The sequence below is a fragment of the Malus sylvestris genome, chromosome 12 (genome assembly GCF_916048215.2).
Source record: "Malus sylvestris chromosome 12, drMalSylv7.2, whole genome shotgun sequence".
In the NCBI taxonomy this organism is placed as follows: domain Eukaryota; kingdom Viridiplantae; phylum Streptophyta; class Magnoliopsida; order Rosales; family Rosaceae; genus Malus; species Malus sylvestris.
The window spans coordinates 5,150,098-5,170,085 of record NC_062271.1 but is presented as its reverse complement, the minus strand read 5'-3'; the positions used below and the strand labels follow the sequence as shown (position 1 = coordinate 5,170,085).

The 19,988-nt window shown below is 38.2% G+C and overlaps 1 pseudogene; it reads left to right on the top strand.

Moving 5' to 3' along the window:
* Nucleotides 1-61: 61 nt before the first annotated feature.
* Nucleotides 62-13,654, top strand: LOC126593646 (ubiquitin C-terminal hydrolase 12-like; annotated as a pseudogene).
* The last annotated feature ends 6,334 nt before the right edge of the window (nt 13,655-19,988 follow it).

Here is a 19,988-nt window from a genome sequence, read left to right as displayed (position 1 = left end):
TGCAGACCACGAGCCCTTCTCATTCAATGAAGCTGTGGAAGAAGATCGTTGAAGAATAACCATGGAGGAAGAAATCCATGCCATCGAGAAGAATGGCACTTGCGAGTTGACAAAGCTCCCACCAAATCAGAAGGCTATTGGTGTCAAGTGGGTGTATAAGATCAAACGCAATGCAGATGGGAGTACAAGGAGAAGAAGAAAATGTGTATCGTTTGAAGAAGGCTTTGTATGGCCTCAAGCAAGCACCACGAGCTTGGAACTCAAGGATTGATAACTACCTTCACCAAAATGGATTTCAGAAATGTCCATACGAGCATTCAGTTTACATGAAGAATGGTACAAAAGGGGAGTTCTTAATTATTTGTCTCTATGTAGATGACTTATTGTTTACAGGAAACAATGAAGCAATGTTTCGTGAGTTAAAGCAATCCATGTTCAGTGAATTTGAGATGACTGATAATGGATTAATGTCATACTTTCTTGGCATAGAGGTGAAGCAAGAAAGTGATGGTATCTACATCTCTCAACAGAAGTACATGAGAGATATATTGGAGAAATTCAATATGGACAAGTGTAATATTGTCAACACTCCAGTTGCAACTGGATTGAAGCTGTCCAAGGAAGGAGAAGGTGAGTTTGTAAACTCAACCGTGTAAAAAAGCTTGGTTGGAAGCCTAAAGTACCTTACAATCACACAAGACCTGATATAGTTTATGGCGTTGGACTCGTGAGTTGGTACACGGAAATACCTAGGGAGTCTCATTGGCTGGCCGCCAAGAGAATTTTGAGGTACATAAGAGGTACTCTAAACTATGGTCTGTTTTATAATTTTCGTGAAGATGCAAAATTATTTGGTTATTCAGATAGTGATTGGGGAGGTGACCAAGATGAAAGGAAAAGCACAACTGGCTATGTGTTTTTTCTAGGATCAACAGCTTTCTCATGGACTTCAAAGAAGCAATCAATTATTGCTTTGTCATCGTGTGAAGCCGAATACGTTGCTGTAGCCTCAACTGTGTGTGAGACAATTTGGTTAAGAAATCTGTTGAAGTCAATGTGTCATCCACAAGTGGAATCGACTGTGATTCATGTGGATAACATCTCAGCTATCAAGCTTGCTAGGAATCCAGTCCAACATGGAAGGAGCAAGCATATTGATACCAGGTTCCATTTTCTGAGGGACCACGTGAAACAAAAAACAATTGAACTTGTCCATTGTCACACGAAGGAACAAGTAGTTGACATCTTCACAAAGCCACTACCAGTTGAATCATTTCGATTGCTGCGTGAAATGCTAGGCATGAAGGTATTTTGATTTGAGGGGGCGTGTTGGAAGTTCAAATCAAATACAGTGGCCGAAAGTGGTGGAACACTTTTCAGAAAGTGGTGGAACACTTTTCAGAAATTGTTGGAACACTTTTCAGAAAGTGTGAGCTACTAGCCGAAAGGTTGTGATGTTTGTTTATTAAAAGATGGTAAACACCATCATTGATTGCATGTGTGTGTATTTTTTTTATTAAAAAGCACTTGAGTGGTTTGTAACTTTTGCATGTATAATTAAGCTTCTTGTAAGGCTTTAGAAAAAACCATCCGAATTCCCATTCTCATTTTTCAGCTTGTAACCTTTAAGAGTTATAAACTCTTCTAATATTTCAAAGTGTTTTGTTATCAACAAGTTTGCTACTTCTTTCCTTTAGTTTGTCCAGTTTTATTGAGAGTGATAGTGAGAGGTGTGATAAAATTAGAAAACTTATCACCCACATATTTTTGGTATTGAGTTACTAAACTTTGAAATACCAACAAATATTTCCAAAGGGAAGCAACAATGTGGGCTGGTTTTCCATGTACTTAGATGCTGCAGATTCTGGGACATTGCCAGACGGGTGGAGTCGATATGTTCAGTTCAGCTTGGCTGTAGTCAATCAGATCCATAGCAAGGATTCAGTAACAAAGGGTATACTTCTTTATCAGTTTAAATTTTTTTCTTTGAAATCAAAACAAGAAAGGTAAAATCAAAGCAAGAGACCAAGTGGGGCCAGCTGCCTTACTGAAGTTTTTTCCTTGATCATATGTTCAGAGTTTATGCTTTTTAATGCATTCGTCATCTAACGGTTAGATATGATATTCTCTATTTTTGGTTGCATATATAACCGTTAGATCATGAATGTATTAAGTAAATGCATGTACCGTACCCAAGTAATTAAGGGGTTTGAAAAGGTAATAGAAAATGAGGGGAAACAAATGTAGCTCACTAACAGAAAATTGCACTGGAAAAAAATGTTATTAAAAAAATTAATGCCTAATTACCTGCTGCTAGCATGTAGTGATCTTCACCAATACATTTCTCTTTTGTTAATGGTGTATGTTACAATTGTGTTAAAAAAAAAAGTTTATGTGTCCTAGAATCGATCAAGTTTTGTTCACATTTTGAGTATTTTCTGAACCTCGATTCCTGATTCTTTACATGGAGTTTCAGAAACACATCACCAGTTCTGTACAAATGAAATTGGCCTTGGATTCACCTGCTTCATGCCTCTCATTGAGCTTTATGATCCTAGTATGGGTTATCTGGTGAATGATACAGTCTTCATTTGTCTCTACGTCTAGTTAATGCTACATTGAGCGTAAGTTCTCCATTCAAGTGTACAACTAAGAGACTGAGGTCACTTAACTGACATTTTTTTTAATTTCAGATCAGGACCATAAGGTTGAAGAACGAAGAAGAAAAGGAAGAAACAAGGAGATACAAGGCACAAGTGGACTGTTATACTCTTATTAGGGTGAAGACTTCTTGTACCTACCACTGCTTGTTTAGAAGTGCTACTACAGGTATTTGGTTTACATCCAAAAATTACGGCAGACGGAATTTATTTATATGGTCAGTTTCTCAAGACGTGGACCTGGAAAAACAGATTGAAAGGGACATATATTTTGACCTTGTGGACCATGACAAAATTCGTAGTTTTCCTATTAAAAAAAAGATGCACTTTTGGCGTTTCAAGGTACAGACAGTAGTACCTCAGATTTCCGAATTCAGTTGTGTTATTACCATTAGAATTCTAATTTTGAAATGGTTCACAGGAGGACGTTGCAGAAGAGTTTGGAATACCAGTGCAATTTCAGCGCTTCTGGTATTGGGTTAAGAGAAAAAACCAAACATATCGCCCTTGTCGACCATTGACACCCAAGGAGGAATCACAATCTGTATTTACTTTACACTTCATTTCTGGTAGATGCAAAATCCCCAATACAGGCTGCGGGAACTTTACCTGCTTTTTAGTGTTCTTGGTTATTGTCGAGTTAGTGTTACGTCAATCATAAGTTCTGCTTTCAAGTGTCCATCTAAGAGACTGAATTGTCACTCTGTTTCATTTCAGACAAGTTTGAAAAGAAAAAAAGAACAAGAGGAGGAGGACGACGAAAAATGGCATAAGACACAAGCTCAACTTTATACTATCATTAAGGTTAAGACTTCTTCTCTTTCCCCGCTTTCACCATTACTTTTTCAGAAGTGCTAGTACAGGGACTTGATGTACATCAAAGAATTATGAGAGAGGCTATTTATTAATATGCTTAGGTTGCTCGAGATGAGAATCTGGTAAAACAAATTGGAAGGGAACATACTTCGACCTTGTGGACCATGACAAAGTTCGTAGTTTCCCCATTAAGAAACAGATTCCCGTTTATGTTTTCAAGGTACGGCAGTACAGGTTCACTTTTCGGCATTCATGTCTGGTTTTTCCTTTTATACCCTTTCGGGTTTGTGTAATTGATGATTGTTGAGGGCAGCAGATTCTTAATTCAGTTTGAAATGGTTCCCAGGAGTGGTTGCACAAGAGTTTGGCATACCAGTGCAATTTCAGCGGTTTTGGATTTGGGCCAAGAGACACAACCACACATACTGCCCCATTCGACCATTGACACCCGAAGAACAATTACAATCAGTAATTACTTTACACTTTCTACTTTTTAAGTGCCCAATGAATGGATTTGTTGGAAGTCCATATTTGAAATGATCAGAAGACTAGTAGTGTTTTGATGTGCTTATTGTTTCCTTTCACAGCTTCGTATATGTTCCTTATGCGTGCTAATCAAGACCTTTTGCTTCGTAGGTCGAAAAATTGAAGGTCTACATAAACAGCACAAAAATTCAGAGATAATGTTGTTTTTAGAAGTAGAGCTTGGGCCGGAATCCAGTCTCTATCATTGTGTTGACCTATGGTTTGAGATTTACTTGCAGCTACAATTTCTGTACGGAAGATGTTTTCTTATGATTTTCTTGCTTCGATGCAATTCTCCAGGATAAACGTCCTATTCCTCCGCCTGAGAAAACCAAAGAAGATATCTTGCTTTTGTTTAAGCTTTATGAACCGGAGAAATAAGAACTACGGTACCTCTGGCTCTTTCTGCTGAGCTAAATAGTTTTTCCTTTTAATTCATTGTTTGTGATTAAGTTTCTTTTGTGTATACCAGTTTCGTTGGTAGGTTTTTTGTGAATATTTCTAGCGAGCCAGTAGAGATTTTAGCAAAATTAAATCAACTGGCTGGTTTTTCCCGAGGAAGAAATTGAACTTCATGAGGTCTATTTCACATCTATTTTTTTTAGCAAATAGCCGTGTCATAACTATCAGATGCACGTTTCGGTTACCTGTTTTTATGCTACATTCAGGAAATAAAGTTCGACCCAAGGGACAGGTGTGATCATCTCGGCAAGAGGACCTCATTTCGATTAAGTGAGGTAAGTGTTGCTATATTGCAAGCTTGGCATATTGCAAACAAGTGCCTGAAATAGGAATGAACAGTTTTGCTGCTATCCGGATTGCTAGGTAAATATTAGTGCTTTGTTTTTCCGATTGAAGATGGGGACATTATCTGCTTTCAAAAATCCACTCCACTTGAAAGCGAAGAAGAATGTTTATATCTTGACGTCCTTTCATTTTTGGAATATTTAAATAAAATCCTGGTACAGGATGTGGAAGCTTTTACATGTTTTTCGCACCTCCTTTTACTTGTTTCGGGTGGACTGTCATTACGGTATTATAAGAGTTGCCTTAGGTTTTCTAAACCTAACTATATTGACCATTGAGTGATTTGGAGTTCTATAGATCGTTCATTTCCGTTCTTTGGAGAAGCCAAACGAGGATGATTTTATTTCAGAATTGTGAGTACTTCTGTCTAGAACCATTGTCCCTCATAGTTGATAAAGGTTTGTTTGTTTTGGATGATTTTGGTTATATTTTGGATCGGTTTCTTAGCAGAGAATGGAGAGGACTTGGAGATGTGATTGACTGCTTGATTGGCTATGTAAAATGCAGCAGCTCAGATTTCATTAACTAAGGGAAATGTAGTAGGGTATGGTGCATTGCCATGACCCATACTTGTGTAAAAAGGTGATTGACAAGAGGCTTAACAACCATTTTAACCTTACTACTCCATATTTAATCATAGTCCTTCATTTGGGTTTTAAGGGACCTAATATGGAGTGTACACTTGTCACTCACACACTCACACATTCATTTAAACAAAAACTAGCCGTTGGAAGCTTTAACCCTTTATTTCTTCTTTCTTCTTCGATGTAGATAGAAACCATGCTCGGGAGCTCCTTGCTGCCTTCGATCCTTCGACTTCAGAAGCTGTTTAGCTTCCAAAACTCCCTTCTAAACTGCTTATGGGAGTCATTCCAAGCAATCCCCTCAGGTAATTGAATCTCTCATTCTGTAATGCTTTTGTGAAAATGTCTGTGATCTGATCTTCTATGTTGCAATAAATTAGCTTGATTGTGTTGTTCTGCAATGCCTCTCTGATGAAATGATATCTTCTTTTGATGTGCTTTGTTCTCTGATGAAATACTGGGTTTTTGGTCATGGCAATTGCAGAGGTGTTGTCACACAAAAGTGGTGTGGCATCAACCTGCAATTCGCCAAAGTCTTTGAGTATAAACCTTAGCCAAATAGCTTGAGCTGTAGCTTCTGATACACTCATATACTCTGCCTCGGTTGTGGACAGTGCAACACTTTGTTGCTTCACAGAGGCCCATGAAAATTCCCCTGATCCAAAGGTGAAAGCATAGCCCGATATGCTTCTGCTATCATCTTCACTGCCACCCTAGTCATTGTCACAAAATCCAATTAAGATAGTTGACTTCCTCATTTCATACTTGATCCCATAATCAAGTGTTCCTTGCACATATCTTAAAACTCTTTTTGCTGTTCCCATGTGTATCTTGCTAGGATTATGCATAAACCTAGAAAGTAAGCTTGCTAAGAACATTAGATCCGGCCTTGTTGCAGTTAGATACAATAGACTGCCAACAATGCTTTTATAGAGACTAGCATCTGCATGTTCACTTCCATCCTCCTTCTTAAGCTTTTCATTTGCAATTAGGGGTGCAGAGACTGGTCTGCTTCCCTTTAATCCAAACTTTTCAAGCAAAGTTTTAGCATACTTCCTTTGATGAATAAAGATGCTAAATGAGTAAGAGGCCTAGGTCAGTCATTTCATACCTCTTCATCATCTCTTCCTTGAACTTTTCAATCATTGCAACATCATTTCCAGTATAGACAACATCATCCACATAGATTGAGACAATGAGTGTCTTGTTGTTGCTTTCTATCTTGGTGTAGAGTGTAGCTTCACTAGGACTTTTCTGAAATCCTTTCTCAGTGAAATAGGAATCAATCTCACTGTACCAAGCTCTTAGAGCTTGTTTTAGGCCATAGAGAGCCTTCCTTAGCTCGTACACCTTTTCTGGAAACTCTTGATTTGTGAACCCTTGAGGTTGTTCTACAAACATCTCATCCTCTAGCACTCCATTTAGAAATGCAGATTTGACATCCAATTGATGTAGTTTCCAACCCTTCTTGGCTGTTAGGGCTATCAAGGTCCTTATGGTGTCTAACCTTGCTACTGGAGCAAAGGTTTCATTGAAGTCTACACCTGGTTTCTATAAGTAACCTTTGGCAACCAACCTGGCCTTGTTCTTTTGCATAGAACCATCTAGGTTGAGCTTGGTTTTGTACACCCATTTCACTCCAATCACAGGCTTGTCACTTGGTCGATTTACAAATTCCCAAGTATCATTTTTCTCTATCATTTCAAGCTTTTCCTTCATTGCTTTCTCCCAAGCTTTGTCTTTCTCAGCTTCTTCATATGTTTCTGGTTCCATTACACAGTAATTACATGTAGCATATATCTCATCCAAGTTTCTCAACCTCACTGGAGTTGAACTTGGAGTTGTTATCTATGATTGACTCGGTTGTGGACTCATGCTAGCTTGCTGTGGAGTCCCTTGTATGTCACCATTTTCTGTGACTTCTTCTTGAACTGAGGTCTCCATAGGCTCCCTTGTTTACCTTTTGTTGAGGTCAAGTTGTAAAGAGACATTGTCCTTCTCTTCTACCCTTGTTTCCCAGTTCTATGTTGAGTCTTCATCAAATATAACATCCCTTGATAGGATTATCTTCTGAGTTGACAGATTGTAAACTATGTACCCTTTCTCACTGGTTCCATAACCCACAAAAAACACCCTTGTTACTTGATTTCTCCAACTTCTGCCTTAGTTGTTGAGGAATGTGGGTATAGCACACTGAGCCAACACACTCTCATATGCTTCACAGAAGGCTTCCTTCAACTGAACACTTCAAATAGAGTCTTATTGTCCAATGCTTTAGTAGGGCACCTATTCAATAGGTACACTGAGGTGTTCACAGCTTCACCCTAAAATGTATAGGGCATGTTCTTCTCATGCATCATAGACTTAGCCATTTCGACTATAGTCCTATTCTTCCTTTCTGCAATGTCATTCTGTTGTGGTAAATATGCCACAGTGAGTTGCTTCTCCAACCCCACATCTTCACAGAATGCATTAAACTCAAGAGAAGTGTACTCTCCCCCTATCATTTCTTAGTCTTTTGATTTGATATCCACTTTGCAATTCCACCATTGCCTTGAACTTCTTGAATATTGTGAATACTTCAGACTTGAACCTCATGAAATACACCCAACACATCCGTGAGTAATCATCAATGAAGGTTAGGAAATACCAGTTTCCACTGATTGTTGTTGTTTGCATTGGTCCACACATATCCGTGTGAATCAATTCGAGTGGCTTTGTTGCCCTCCAAGCCTTTCCAGCTTCAAATGGATCTTTGTGATGTTTGCCAAATACACACCATTCACAGGTTTCATTGCATTGATCCATCTTTGGTATACCTTGCACCATTTCATGTTTTTGCAGATTTTGTAAGCTTGTCATATTTAAATGACCAAGCCTTTTGTGCCATAACTTCATAGAACCTGTCACACTTGCTTTCCTTGATACTTCCTCTAGGTACTTCAACATAAGTGGAAAGCTTCTGTTTTTCACTTCCACTATACTCACTAAGTTTGATAGGGACCTGTCATCATAGATCTCAATCACAGTTCCCCCCAAGAGTAGGAAATAACCATGCTCCATCATTTGACCCACACTAAGTAGATTCTCATCCAATCCATGCACTAACATCACTTCCCTTATGCATCTTCTTCCTTTCTTAGTGTTATGACCAGAGTTCCTCTTTCAGTGGCTTTGACAATGTTTCCATCCCCCATTTTCACTTTTCCAGTGAAGTTTGTGTCAATATCAATGAGTAATGACTCATGTGCAGTCATATGGTTGCTGCAACCACTATCAATGTACCACACTTCATTGTTTTTCTCCACTTTTGCATTGAAAGCACATAACACATTTGTTTCTTCTTCAACTTGGTTTGCACAGTTCACTTGCTGCACATTTCTTGATCTGCAATCCTTCATAATGTGCCCGAACTTGTTACATTTGTGACATCTAGGCTTGTCCTTGAACCAACACTCCCCAAGATAGAATTTATCACAGTGCTTGCATTGTTGCTTGGTTCTTGGACCTTCATTTGAGTTGCTGCCTTAGTTAGGTCTAGGGTTTTGATACCATTTTCCTTCCCATTTCTTGTTCTTGCTCTTCCACTGTGGTTTTTGTTTACTTGCACTAGCTTGACTACTAGATCCAACATTGAGTGATTGAAAAGCTTTCTCAGGTGAAAAATTAGCATGCCTCTCAAGCCTTTGGTCAAAAACTCTTAAAGATGCCATCACTTCTTGCACACTAAGAGTTTCAGTGTCTTTGGTTTCTTCAATAACACTCACTATTGAATCATAGGGTTTAGTCAAACTAATCAATAATTTCTAGACAATTCTTTCATAGGCAGTTCTTCACCATATGTTCTCATCTTATTTACAACATCAAATAGCCTAGTAAAGTAATCTTTCAACAACTCATTTTCCGTCATTCTTGTATACTCGAAATATCTCCTAAGGGACTGAAGTTTTACCCTTATAACTTTGGTGTCTCATCTGTACTCTTGTTGTAAAACTTCCTAAGCTCCCTTTGCAATCTCTTCATTTGTTATCCTCGAGAAAATTGTGCCTGAGACAGCACCTTGGATGATTCCAAGTGCTCTAGCATCCTCCATTCGGTTATGCTTCAGTGTTTTGAGTTGTGTTTCTGTGAGGTCCTCCTCTAGAGCATCGACCTCCATCTCAGGTAGTTCATACCCATGTTGAACCATATCCCATATATCATAGGACTTGAAAATGGTTGTCATTCTTATTCTCCAAAAGTCATAGTTATCTCCATCAAAGATTGGAACTTTTAGCTCACTGCTACTGCTTGATCCCTTCATTTGCAGAATTGTTTATTGGTTGTTGTTGTTGAGGACACTAAGTAGGTGCTCCCAAATATCTCAACTTGCACAGATTGCGCCCAGAAAGTTGTAAGATCAGAAAACTAGCTCTGAGGCCATGATAAAGGTTTGTTTGTTTTGGATGATTTTGTTTATATTTTGGATCGGTTTCTTAGCAAAGAATGGAGAGGACTTGGAGATGTGATTGACTGCTTGATTGGCTATGCAAAATGCAGCAACTCATATTTCATTAAGTAAGGGAAATGTAGTAGGGTGTGGTGCATTGCCATAACCCATACTTGTGTAAAAAGGTGATTGACAAGAGGCTTAACAACCATTTTAACCTTACTACTCCATATTGAATCCTAACCCTTCATTTGGGTTTTAAGTAACCTAATCTGGAGTGTACACTTGTCACTCACACACTCACACATTCATTTAAACAAAAACTAGCCGTTGGAGGCTTTAACCCTTCATTTCTTTTTTCTTCTTCGATGCAGATAGAAACCATGCTCGGGAGCTCCTTGCTACCTTCGATCCTTTGACTTTAGAACCTGTTTAGCTTCCAACAATAGTAGGAGTGTCCGTCATTGTTGTGTTAGTCAGTGCTGCAACTATTTTTTTCTTCTTCGTGTTTTCTAGGTCAAAGTTACACACTTACAATGATGCGATGGAGAAGGTAGCTAGCAAAATTGGTTTAGAAGATCCCACCAAAATCAGACTCATTGTTTATAGCTACTATTCTCAACAACCTAGTCGCCAACCGATCAATTAACGGAGCGTAAAGCATTTAACAGATATGCTCGTCCATTACAATCTAGTAGGTGGCACTATATTGAGATGCCTCTGTCGTTTAATTTATTATTGATGCTCATTGTGATTGTCGTTCTCTATACAGGGCTCTGATATTCTATATTATGAAGTCCTGGACATCCCCTGGCCAGAAGTGCAAGCCCTAAGGTCATCTCCAACGGAGAGAGCTAAGGGTTCAAAAGCTAAAAAATGGCTTGATTTGTCCAAAAACTCATCTCCAATGAATAGCTATGTTATAATTCTATAGAGCCAACCAGACTATTATTTGGCCAAAAGAGCATCAAACTGACCAAATGTAGCCCCCCTCTTAGCCCCTTTTTGGGGTCCAGCTCCTCAACTGTAATAACTTATTCAAATTCAACAGTTATATTTGAAACCATCTAACAGTAATTTAACTAAATTAACCAATAAATTTAAAGTATAAACTTAAAACTAATAAATTATTGAAGGGGCTATGTTTAGCCCTTTCGGTTGGAGATAGTATAAGAGTATGGCATGATAATGTTGATTTAATAATAATTTTTTTGCAGGGCTATAATTCTGAACGGGGCTATATTTAACCCTTTTCGGTTGGAGATGACCTAAGAAGTCTACAAGTTGCTTTTCATCCTACTACAAAAGATGAGGTCGTGAAATATTTGATCGTATTCCCTACTTATGGACCGTTATTACACCATTCAACTCATCATAATCTTTTGTAATTTGTTCACAGTTGGAGATTCACTGTATTAGATTGCCCAAACAGAACACTGTCGGGGATGTGATTAGTATACTTAAAAGGAAGGTTAGATGTCTTTATTTTGGCATTGCTTATTTAAAATATGTTGCTACTACATTTTATTATCCATGATTGTCCATCTAAAAACTTCTGCCAGCTATACGAGCAGTTCCATTTGTGTTTGGTGCTGTTTTGTTTTGTATCCAAAACCAAATGGCGCTGTCATAAATTGATATTTCTATTTTCCTTCTGAAGTTTTTTCTTGTAAGACACAAATCTTATGCACAATGTCTGTAGCAATCTTGTTCTGAGAATCATTTGTAGACACAATCGACAGATACTCGAAGTAAAAACATCCCCACACACCCTAGCCAAATCCCCCCTTTTCATCTTAGAGTTGTGCATAACTGGTTTTACTCAACGTACGATGTATCTGAAATAGGTCCAGCTGTCTCATCCAGATGCAGATATTAGACTGCTTGAGGTTTACCATCACAAGATTCATAGGGTAAGTACTTGTTCTTGTATCAGCATGGATTAGGGTTTGCCCAGAAAGTGTGGCTTTTCCCCATTTATGTCGTTGACCGATTGTATGAGACTTTGATCTCTTATTTATGTGTTTCAAATGAAAGAGCATTCATAATTTCTCAGGTTTCCTTTTCAGATCATCCCATGCAGTGAAAAAATTGAGAATATTGAAGATGTTGAGAATAAGTCCCACATAGGAGGGACCTTGTATGGGCTTATAAGAGGTTAGGCTACTCCTCATATTGCCATTTGGTGTTGTGATGGAACCCCAATCTATGAAGAAAGTTGAGGTTCCACTGTATGTAAAACCAATTGGCAATATAGGGAGTAGCTCAACCTCTTATAAGCCCATCCAAGGTCCCTCCTCCTATCAATGTGGCCAATTGGTTTTATGATGGAAGGTCCCTCCTCCATCATAAAACCAATTGGCAATATGAGGAGTATAAGCCCATGTAAGGTCCCTCCTCCCATCAATGTGGAACTTATTATCAAGAAGACTGGTTATGGACTTTACGAGCTGAGGAGGCAAGTTCCTTTTCCCGCTTCTCTTTTTTCACCTCTCCCAGACCCTGCGTAAAGCGGGAGCCTTGTGCACTGGGTACGACTTTTTTTTTATGGTCAAGAACTGTAATATTTATATGGTTTTCCGGTTTTTAATCTGCATTCATATACTGTATAAGACTAGAATGGCCTGAAATTCGATTCCAGTGTCTTTCTGAAGCTGAGTTCTTTGTATTTTTTGTGTATCAGATTCCAGAAGAAGTGAAAATCTTGAGGCTTCATCAACGCTTGATTCAAGTTTACCACTTCACAAAAGAGACTGCACAGAACAAGATGGTATTGGAATTTTCTAAAAAAATTCAAAGAAGGAAATTTTGATAATTTTTAATGCGAGTTTTCTTTTCCGAATCAAAATATTGGCTTACTAGTTCAGTTAAACCTAGAGAATTATTGCACCAAGTACTTTTTGATTCTTTTTAATGATCTTGTTCACTGTTCTTTGTACACATTTCAAATAGCAAGTAATAAATTTCGAGAAACCTTTCTTCCTGGTCATCCATGAAGGTGAAACTTTAGCAGAAGTTTAAAGTACGCGTACAAATAAAGGAAACTGCAGGATCCCAATAAAGAGTTCATGAAGGTGCTTCACCCACACCTTATATCTATTAGGTTGTCACAAGAGGAATATAGTGTTCTATATTGCTAGAATTTAGCGGTTCTTTATTGCCACCTCGTCTATTTCCCTTTCGGTTGTGCTGTAGAAGTTTGCATTCATGTCACTTAGTCGTTCAGAGTATTTGTAGGATTCTGATATTGTTTCTAGCTGATTTCAGGTATGTATATGGTCTATTGCAATTCATGTCCTTTTTCTTTCATATTATATGTCTGAGGGTCAATCTGAACCGTTGTTGTGGGTATTCGTATTGCTTTGATGTTCAACTTTTGAACTTTGTTTTCTTCAGAGAAGAGATGTTTATGGTGCATGAGAGCAGTACCATGGGTTGGAGCACTCTCCGGTAAGTGGTGCAGAAAAAAAAGACTAAGAGATCAAAGCTCGATTGGGACTGACCATGCATAAATTGTAAAGTTGTGAATGACAATGAATGATGTATTGGATTACTTGTGTTGTAAGCCACTTGTTTATCGAGTTGTTAACGACATAATTAATCTAATAGTCCTAGTAAAATAAGGATTATGGAGTCTTAACCTTTGCAATTGACCTCAAAGACATCTAATAGGTTTCGCTACAAAGATATAGAATCATGGTAGGACTCAATCACTTAAGTGATAGGATTTGATTTTCACAACCAATAATAGGTCGGCTGTGATTAAACCCTAATGATATAAATACTATGGTTAAGTCCCTGCTTTCATATGCTTAATCTCTCAGATACGCTGAACCCTATTCATATAGCAGAGAGATATTATTGAAGTACTGGAAGTAGAAGACTCATTTTGAAACCCTAGCAGTCATGGCGTCTTTTTCCTCTGCTTTGGAAGATAAGTTTATTTCCCTTAATTGTTTGATTGGTTTATTGTAATTATTTATGTTTTATGTGTGATCCTAGTAACTTGTTGTTTTTCGAATTACTTCTTACATAAATGTCAAAAGAGAAGATAGCATGGCCACTTACGATGTCAAGGCAGCATAACTCGAGTCTGAATTGGCGGAAGTTAAAGGCAAAACAAGCAGACTCTGTTAGATTATATGTTTTGTATTGTGATTCAATGGATTTATGTATGGATTTCTGAGAATTGCAGAGAGTATTCACAGTGATGAAAGCAAAACTAATTTCATTGATTCTCACCTTCTCTCTACAAGTGCGATCGGAATATGACCGTTGCAACAGAAAATGAATAATTCCACTCTTTCTCTCTCTCTCTTCTAACATAAAGAAATGATCTCACCCCTCCATGTCATCTATCCTATGAGATAGTTAAATGTGTCACATAATAACACTTATACTAACTTAATCTAGATCATCCATTTGGAATGTGATCCAAGGGCTTTGATTAAAACAAACAAAATGGCTAAAGCTATTTCTGCTAATACACTTACATATTAACAATCCCTTCTAAGTGTTTAGCTGAAATCACCCCCAAAGCTTTCCTCAAATACTCAAATAGATCTCTAGCCTAGGCCTTTGTGAATATATCAACAATTTACTCTTCAGTTTTGCAATAGACTAGATCAATTTCATCATTCTGCAATGCATCTCTGATGAAATGGAACCTTCTGTTGATATGCCTTGCCTTGTGATGTGCTATTGGATTCTTCGAAATTGCTATGGCAGAGGTGTTATCACATAAAATTTGAGTTGGCTCCACTTTTTCCTCACCAAAGTTTAAGAGAACAAACCTTAACCAGATGGCTTGTGCAATTGCTTTTACAACACTTACATAATCTGCCTCTGCAATGGATAATTGACACGTCCCGATCCTGATATTCCCCGAATACCAAGATAAGCACGGCCGACACCCGAGGGTGACGAAAGCCATTTATTGAGTGCAAAAGCTGAAAATAAGGGATAAATAAGACTTATAATTATAAAAGAATAAAGAACATGCATTTAAGGAACGTGTTCAGAGCATACAACTACTAGAACACTAAAAGAAATAATATAAAATTGAATTAATAAAGTAATGGGTCCTACACCGAGAGGACTCGACAATGCTGATGCGGAAGTGCCTTGATGCCGGAATTGTATGTCTCGATTCTAAACCCTGAAGGGGGCGCAAAACAAACATGAGTGGACCAAGTTGATATAGATATAATAAAACAGTTATCAACATACTAACCCCCAGGTTTTATGAAAACACACATATAATGATAAACATAGGTTTTCCGAAACCTAGCATGTCATGCAATGTCTCAAATCATAACTTGTATATATAATAATCACTAGTGAATGTCCGATAACCCCCATGCCCCATGTTGGTTCCCCGTCTCTGAGCAGACAGTCAGAGGAAAATACACTTCAGGCCCCATGCCGGCTCCTCATCCCTGTGCTAATAGCCAGAGGAAACATACTCTAGGCCCTATGCCAACACCAAACCGTCACCCGGGATGGACCGGAATCTATCCCTACGTCCCGTAGTAAAAAAGACCAGTAGGTAAGTACAAAACCATTGAACATATATATATGTATTGAAAAGCAACTTTATAGTATAAAGTCATCCATCATCTATACTATAAAGAGGTGTTCGAAACATGTTCTAAATATCATATCGTCATCCATGGGATATTCTATAAGAACATGGGTTATAGGAAAAATAATAGTAAGCCTTAGTAAGCATGTTATCTCACAAAACATTTCATAAAACATAATCATTAAATCATGCTTTTCATGTATGCATTTCTACTATTTAAACATGCATTTTTAGAAAGGGTCCACTCACAGATACTTAGCCGTCGAAGAGCCACGCAAACTAGCAAACACAAAAACGTCACAATAATTGCCCCTAAGCACGTAAAGGGTCCAATTAATAAAACTATACTCAAGCGATTTAATTTGGGAAAACAGACGTCGAAAACAGATTCAAAACGTCGAATTACCCTAAGAAAGGTCCCAGATAATTTTGTAAACGTCAATAGAATATTCCAAAGAATATTTCCTGATGGAAAATTCTATAATGGAATATTCCACATAAAGGGTTTGGGTCGGTTAGGGTTTAGGGTTAGGACTTTAGGGTTTAGGTTTAGGGCTTTAGGGTTTAGGGTTTAGGGTTAGACTTAGGGGTTTAGGGTTTATAGGAAAAATGTTTAGAATTTGGGTTTTTGGGTTTTAGAATTAGAGTTAATGGGTTTCGGAAAAATGGGTGGGCTGGGTTAGGGTTTAAACTTCACGGGCCCAAAGGCCCAATCTCCTTACGGCCCGAATGCCTAATTTGAAAAAGGTTTTGTGTTTATAGATAAGGCCCAAAGGCCTTTAACAATTTAATTAAACCAAAACAATTAATAATAAACGAAAATGACTTGGGCTTGGGTCTGAAACGGGCCTAAGGCCCGATGGTCTCTGAGGTGGCCTAAAAGGCCTGTTTCGACTAGGAAAGGTGGACGCCGGACCTCAGGGAAGAGGAAGGCCGAAATTCGGCCGGAAAGTTCCTTAACTTTAAACGTTCATAACTTTGTCAATACTCAACGAAATCAAGTGATTCAAAAATGGAAACCATAGCCCTCGAAGAGACAAAGAGAATGGTACCTAGTACAATGTCTAACGCACCGTGTTTTGGCCGAAAAAAGCCTCGAAAGGGGCTATGCTCGCCGGAAAATATGGAGAATGCTCCCCGAGCAGTTTTCACATTTAAACCTTCACCAAAAACCAGTTTTTAGCAACCACTAAGCCTTGTAGACTACTAGGGAGAAAGATGGAACAGTGGTTCAACTTACCTTCATTGGAAAACACTTGCACAGTGATTGTGCATAGTGCCAAAGATAAACCGGAGATGTGAAGGAGAGAATGGAGGTTCGAGTGATGGTGATGGGTGGTGCGTCATGGCCAGTTGGGTGTGAGAATGAGTGTGTGTGGGTGGGTGGATGGGGGTGCATCGGAGAGGTATGGAAAGAGTTGTTGAGAGATATAGGAATGAGACAGAGGGAGCTCAGAGAGAAGGAAATAATAGAGAAATGAGAAGGAAAATGAACTGATGACACAAATAAAGGGGTAGGCCCCTTGGGCTCACCAATTAAAACCAAAAATATTTTTAAAATGGGGTATGGTGTAACAATAATGCTACATTACTTTGCTTGATTGAGGCCCAAGAGAATGCCCCAGAACCAAAATTGAAAACATAGCCTGAAGTACTCTTCATATCATCTTTACTCCCTGCCCAATTACTATCACAATAGCCAATAAGCACAACATCTTTGTCTTTCTCATATGCAATTCCATAATCCAGTGTTCCTTGGATATACCTCAGCATCCTCTTTGCAGTTCCTATGTGCTTTCTGGTTGGATTATGCATAAATCTTGCTAGCAAACTCGCAACAACATAATATCAAGTCTTGTAGTTGTTAAGTATAACAAACTACCAACAATAAAGACTTTCATCAACAATTTCACTACCATCAACTTTTCATAGTTTTTCATTTGTTGCAAGTAGAGTGGCAACATATTTGCAATCCTTCAGTCCAAACTTCTCTAGCAAGGTTCTAGAATATTTCTTTTGATGCATGAAGATGCAGTCTTCTGTTTGAATTACACCAAGCCCCATGAAGTGATGCAACAGACCTAAATCTGACATCTCATATTTCTTCATCATTTCATCTTTAAACTCATCCATCATTGCACTAGAACTTCATGTGTATATGATGTCATCCACATACAAAGAAACAATGAGAATTCATGCTTCAGTTGCTTTGATGTAAAGAGTTGCCTCACTTGGACTTCTATGAAAGCCAGAATTATAGAAATAAGAGTCAATCTCTTCATACCAGGCCCTTAGTGCCTGTTTCAAACCATAGAGCGTTTTCTTGAGCTTGTAAACCTTGTTTTCCTTTCCTGCAACCACAAACCCAAGTGGCTGATCCATATACACTTCTTCATTTAGAACCCTATTCAAGAATGCTAATTTTACATCAAGTTGGAATAATCTCCACCATTTCTGTGCAACTAAACCAATTAGAGTTCTAATTGTATCAAGTCTTGCCACAAGAGCAAATGTCTCATTGAAATCAACCCCAGGCTTTTAAGAGTACCTCTTTGCAACCAATCTTGCTTTGTATAGATCCAACTAGGTTTAATTTTGTCTTGTAGATCCACTTGACACTAATTACTGGCTTGTCAAATGGTTTATCAACAAGCTCTCAAGTGTAGTTCTTCTCTATCATAGCAATTTCTACCTTCATTACTTTCTGTCATGGCTCATCTTTGGCTGCCTCCTCAAAGCTTTTAGGCTCAACAATACACAAATTACACTTGGCATACACTTCTGTCATGCTCTTAAATTTCAGTGGAGTGTGGTCATATTCTTGAGGACCTGTTTTATTCTGCATTAGTACCAATCTTGAACTATTTTCAATTGATTCACAAGTTTCAGATGCTGATATCAGAGGCTCATTACTTATATCACATCTATCACTTGAACTCCCTTCTTCCCTTTGTTCACAAAGATCTTCATCAGTTATTGGTACACTGATACTCTTCTCAGATTGACATTTCTAATCTCAGCAAGCATTTTCATCAAATATAACATCCCTTGATACAATCTTCTTCTTTGAATCAAGGTTATAAAGTGTATAACCTTCACATGTACCATAGCCCAAGAAAATGCATTTGACACTAGTTTCATACAACTTCTGTCTGAGATGACTTGGAATATAAGCATAACATATAGAACCAAAGACCTTGAAGTGCTTAATTCCAGGCTTTCTTCCACTATAAACCTCAAAATGAGTCTTTTTGTCAAGAGACTTAGTGGGACATGGCACGCCCGACCCTGATATTCCCCAAACACCAGAGTAGGCACGTGCTGGCCGACATCCGAGGGTGACAAAAGCCATTTATTGAAAACAGGAGAAATAAAATATGAATAAGATAAGAGAAATTTAAATATAAATAATATGCAAATCAGGAACGTGTTCAAAGCATACAACTAACTAGAACACTAAAAGAAATCATATAAAATTGAATGAATAAAAGAATGGGTCCTATACCGAGAGGACTCGAAGATGCTGATGAGGAAGTGCCTTGACGTCAGGATCGTATGCCTCAAATCTAAATCCTGAGAGGGCGCAAAACAAACATGAGTGGACCAAGTTGATATATATATATATATATATATATATATATATATATATATAATTGAAACAGTTATCAACATATTAACCCCTAAGTTTTATGAAAACTCAATAGTGTAATATGTAGTAGGTTTTCTGAAAACTCAATACCTTTCATAAACATATCTCGTATATAGTGTGTTAACTAGTGATATCATATATTAGTGTCATACGGCCAAAGCCACGAATCTACACCCGGCCGAAGCCGATATAAGTATCTCCCGGCCAAAGCCACCAACCTACACCCGACCAAAGCTAATATAAGAGTATCATCGCCCTCAGGCACCAACCTATGCCCGGCCGAAGCCACCAACCTACACCCAAACGAAGCCAATATAAGAGTATCATCGCCCTTAGGCACCAACCTATGCCCGGCCGAAGCCATTATATGTATCATTGTCCTCATGCACCAACCTACGCCCTGCCGAAGCCATTATATGTATCATTGCCCTCAGGCACCAACCTACGCCCTACCGAAGCCTATCATCACCTGCAGGTAGAACAGTGACCACTAGATATGCACAAAAACATTAAATATAGTCTTTCCAAACATAGGTGCATATATCTCAAAAACATCTTCATAGTATAAAGTCATCCATCATCTATACTATAAAGAAGTGTGTAAAAACATGTTCTAAATAGTATATCGTCATCCATCAGATACCCTACAAGAACATTGGTTTGATAGAAAGTATGGTATTCCAAAATATTCTAAGTAAGCATAATATCTCATAAAACATTTCATAAAACGTAATCATTAAATCATGCTTTTCATGTATGCATTTATACTATTAAGGGTTTTGGGTTAGGGAAAAATGGTTGGGCTCCCAAAGGTTTAGGCTTGGGATTCTTGCACGGCCCAAGGCCTGGGTTGCATTAGGTTTAAAGGGTTTTAGGTTAATGGGTCGAATGCCCTATTTGAATGGCCCAAGGGCCTCAATTCAAAAGGTTTAGG